A 5,000-nucleotide genomic window follows, 5' to 3' on the forward strand; every position below is an offset into this window, starting at 1 on the left:
TACGTGTGTGTACATAAATATAGATCTATGTATATGTATTCATATATCTATCTATCTATATGCATATATATATATATATATATATATATATATATATATATATATATATATATATATATATATATATATATATATATATATATATATATATATAATGGGCAGTGAGTGTGGGCACGTGTTTAGCATACACCTCTTCCCCTTTTGGGATAAGGTGTCTGCCTCCTGCCTTTCTCTAACCTGGAATTGATCCACCGCTTCGAGTAACCACCAGGTACCTTAATCTTTCCTCAGGTCAAGGCGGGCACATTGGGGTTTTCAGAGAACGGAACAAAAGGCGTTTTTCCCTCATGGGGGATCGAATTCGGGTTTCTTCTTGTTGAGGAGAGTTGCGTATATGTATACACGATGTATGCATACATACAGTCATGTATAGGTGTGCTAAAATGTTCAGATTTAAATAATCGCATTTTATATACGAATTTATGAACATAATGAACATATACTGAAACGTACAATGTAAATGGACTATATGAATTAAGGAGCAAACATTAAGCAATGTTTCAATCTTTTTTTTTTAGCTAAATTTTTTTTTATTTTCTCTCTCTCTCTCTCTCTCTCTCTCTCTCTCTCTCTCTCTCTCTCTCTCTCTCTGATCGCAAATAGGAAATCGCACATCCTTCCAAAAAAAAAAAAAAAAAAGAAAATAACTTCGACCGCAAAGAGATGTTAAATGCTGCAGCAATTCCTTCCTTTTACGCGTCAATCTTCAAAGCGGAAGATTTACACGGTCAAAACGGAGCAATTCCTCCCCCACTTTCCCCCTCTCCTCTACCCCCTTCCTCCCTCTCCTCTCCACCCATCCCCCTCTCCTCTTCACCCATGCCCGCCCCAGGGCCGAACCGGCCTTTGGAGGATCAGGGTGTTGCAACATGCGAGGACTCACGACATAAATTCCCAGCGTAGGATCAACTGGTGAAGTTCTAGTAGAGGGATTCGACAGACCACACATAGGTCCTAGGGTGTGGGGGAGGGGAGGGGAGGGGGTAAGAGGACAAATGTAATTCACCCGCCCCACCTAACCCACCCTTGCTTTTTCTTTCTTAGTTTTGATTTGATAGTTACTTTCATCTTTTTTCAAGGGACCCCTTCTATACCAGTTATGTCTGCATTGTTGCTTGTAATAGTCCTACGTTCATATTCGTTAGGGTCGAAAGATTTCAGTATTTAATATCTTTATATTTTTTTTATTTATTTCGTTGACTGGAAATCCCTGAAAGTGTAAAATGTCTGAATCTTTTTAATTTTTCGGTTCCGATATCTCGATATTCCAGGAAAATTATGTCAATATCACTAACACCAACGGAAGTTACTCAAAATGGGGCACCCATTCATATAGTTTGAAAATTATATTGGTAAATTCTAATGTCAAAAACTAAAATTTTTCGATTTCTTCATTTACACGACAGTAAAAATGTCACAAACATGTCGGCAACTTACCGCATCCATATCGCATTCAAGTTGAAAAGAAGTCGACGGTCTAAATGGAAAACGGATATTTTGCAGATGCTGTGTAATCGTATGAAGTACTGCTTGGGACTACCAGTAAGTCGTTGACTTGTATCCAACCTGATTGTGATGTGTATGCGATAAGTTGCCGACGTGTTTATGACATGTTTTACGACTTTCATTTTTTGAAATTCGTCGGTGTCACCAGATGTCAGAGGTAATCACTCGGGTTATTACATCTGATGGTGGCTGATGACCTGTTGTACTAGGTGGAAAATCTATAAATAAGAAGAAACAAACGCATTAAATGAATAAATATATAAGTAAATATTCAAATAAAGGCAGAATTGTGGTTTGCGACCGCTTACTTTTAGCAGATTCATATGCATCTAAATTTGGTGTGAAGCAAAGCTAGGAACGTGATAGGTGTTGTGATGACATAAAAAAAAAAGATTTCTAAATAAAAGTCCTAGGCAGGACAGGGGTAGAATGAGTGACAACGTCACCGAATATGTACAGAATGTGGAACGGGTCACTGAAATAAACAAAAAAACCTGTTTTTCTCGCATTTCATTAAGTGAAACTTTTTTTGCGGGAAGTCATCTACCCAAAAGTAAGTTCTTGCGAGAGAAATTTTCCCACAAACAGTAATAAAAAAAAAGCTTTTGACGGTATTAACTTGTTCTCTATGAAGTTATTCAAATGTTTTTTTTTGGGAAACTTGAAGTTTTTGTATGTTTATTTCATAGAAATTCAGAGTGTGACTAGTGTAGGATATCATGCAAGTATGAAAGACAGGATAACATCTTGATTCTTTGTTCAGGAAAACACCCACTAATAGATAATTCATCAACTTTCTAGACACTAAACCAAGTCACTCATACCTAAGGCAAACGTAAAAACAGAAATAAATAAGTAAATAGATAAATAAACCATGTCTCTTACGCGTAAGGCAAAAAAAAAAAAAAATTATAAAGGCTGCTTCCGTTTGAGTAGCTTCTGTTTGTGTTGGACTATTGACAAATAATTTTTCTGGAATATCGAATTATCGGCACGAAAGAATTAAAATGATTCAGGCATTTCACACCTTCAGGTATTTCCAACCAACGAAATAAATAAATAATATAAAAATATGAAATCCCGGAATCATTTGACCTCACAGGGGGGCCAGTGCCGTCCGGTGCCCCTCATGTGGCGCAGCGTAGGCATTACTTAAAGTTCTTCGCAGCGTCCCTTCGGCCCCTAGCTGCAACCCCTTTCATTCCCTTTACTGTACCTCCGCTCATATTCTCTTTCTTCCAGGTTACCTTCCATCCTCTCCTAACAGTTGTTTCACAGTGCAACTGCTTAGAAGTTTTCCTCCTGTTACACCTTTAAAACCTTTCTACTCTCAATTTCCCTTTTCAACGCTGAATGCCCTCATAGGTCCCAGCGCTTTGCCCTTGGCCATAACTCTATATTCCATTCCATTTCAAATCTTTCGAACCTAACGAATACGAATGTAGAACTATTGCAACCAACAATCCAGACGTTACTGGTACGGAAAAAAAACTTAAAAGCATTACATGGTACCCTTTTGTAATATATATATATATATATATATATATATGAACTTAAAAGAACAGCCTTACATGGTACCCTTTTGTAAAAAAAAAAAATTAACTTGAAAATCCAGCATTACATAGTACCCTTTTATTAAAAAAATTAACTTAAAAGAACAACGTTAAATGGTACCCTTACGTTAAAAAAATGAACTTAAAAGACAAGCATTACGTGGTACCCTTATGTAAAAAAAAAAAAACTAAAAGAAAAGCATTAGAAAAAAAAAAAAAGAAAAGCATTACGTGGTACCCCTTTTGTAAAAAAAAAAAAAATATGAACTTAAAAGAACAGCATTAAATGGTACCCTTTTGAAAAAAAAAAAGCGTATACAACTGCTATGTTACAACTGCTATGTTATTTTAACAGTTCACCCGTGTCATTCATTGGTCTGTTTCTCTATTTGAGGAGTTCCCAAGCCAGGTAGGTAGCAGTAGTAGTAGTAGTAGGCAGCAGGTGCTCGTCCGTCCAAAATTGTGAGAAGGCCGAGGAGGACCTTTGACCCCCCTTGGTGCCCAGGAGGTGAAATGTGTTTTGGCTGCCCCATATGTTCAGCAAATGTTCACATACAAAGACAAACCGCACTGACATGCATTACACGGCGTACTGACAGGTGTGTACGACATATGCAGTCGTGATTGCCGTGCGCAGGTGCACATGTTGTAGTACTCAAATCGGGCGTTAAAAAAAAAAACATACACACACAGAAAAACCACGAGTAGAATTACCGTCTGAGAAGTGTTGTTACAGCCTTGTAAACTATATATTCATTGTTCATAAATTATACTGATGGCTGGTTCCGTACTTGTGTATATATATGTGTATATATATAAATATTTTGTATGTATATGTATACATATAAATGTATATAATATATCTTTATCTATCTATCTATCTATCTATCTATATCTATATATATATATATATATATATATATATATATATATATATATATATATGCATACGTATATGTGTGTGTGTAAAAAACTTCGCCACTTACTCTTAGGAAAAATAGATATGATACGTTAGCCACTTATTATAACTGTAGTACGAACATTGCAGAGAAATGGATTTCCCTCCCAGCTCCATAAACAACAAGAATTAAGTGTTATTCAGAAAACCGAATAAAGAAAGAAAGAAAAAAAAAAAAAAGAGAGAGAGAGAGAGAGAGAGAGAGAGAGAGAGAGAGAGAGAGAGAGAAACAGAATTAAACCCCATCCTTGCCGCAGACCCATATCGGGCTTTTCACTCGGCCAAAAACGAATATCTGGAAACCGCGGATTATTCGATCACTTCCCAATAACCGCGTTTTATGGCGGCCAAAGTAAATTGATTCTTGCTCCGAAATGGCTTTGCGTCTCAGATGGAAACTTTTCATTAGGGATTTGTGGTTGTGAATTTTTTTTTTTTTGTTTTGTTTCTTGAGACGCGTACCGATCGTAGCTGATATTATACAGTTTACAGGAACTCGAGCAAATTTGTTTGTACTCAGTTATGTATGTATGTATGTATGTGTGTATTTATGTATGTATGTATATTTAATATGTATAAAATATTTACTTAAAATGACTCTCTTCTCGATTTCCTCACACTTTTTTGGGTACGCGCTTCACAGCAAGTACTTTATATATATATATATATATATATATATATATATATATATATATATATATATATATATATACACACAAAATGTATGTGTACAGGTATATATACATACATACATACATATATGTATATGCATATATACATATACATACATATATATATATATATTATATATATATATATATATATATATATATATATATATATATATATATATATATATATATATATAATATATATATGATATATTGTGTGTGTGTGTCTGTGTGTGTACACAATGAAACAGT

General features: G+C 35.1%; 2 protein-coding genes across 2 annotated transcripts in view; one reads left to right on the forward strand and one right to left on the reverse strand.

The window, feature by feature from the left end:
• LOC136848198 (uncharacterized) overlaps window positions 1-5,000 on the forward strand; it is a 194,725-nt gene that overhangs the window by 22,527 nt on the left and 167,198 nt on the right. The window lies entirely within an intron of this gene.
• Window positions 1-5,000, reverse strand: part of LOC136848197 (uncharacterized) — a 41,774-nt gene that overhangs the window by 11,173 nt on the left and 25,601 nt on the right. The window lies entirely within an intron of this gene.

This window comes from Macrobrachium rosenbergii, chromosome 18 (assembly GCF_040412425.1).
Source record: "Macrobrachium rosenbergii isolate ZJJX-2024 chromosome 18, ASM4041242v1, whole genome shotgun sequence".
Lineage (NCBI taxonomy): Eukaryota > Metazoa > Arthropoda > Malacostraca > Decapoda > Palaemonidae > Macrobrachium > Macrobrachium rosenbergii.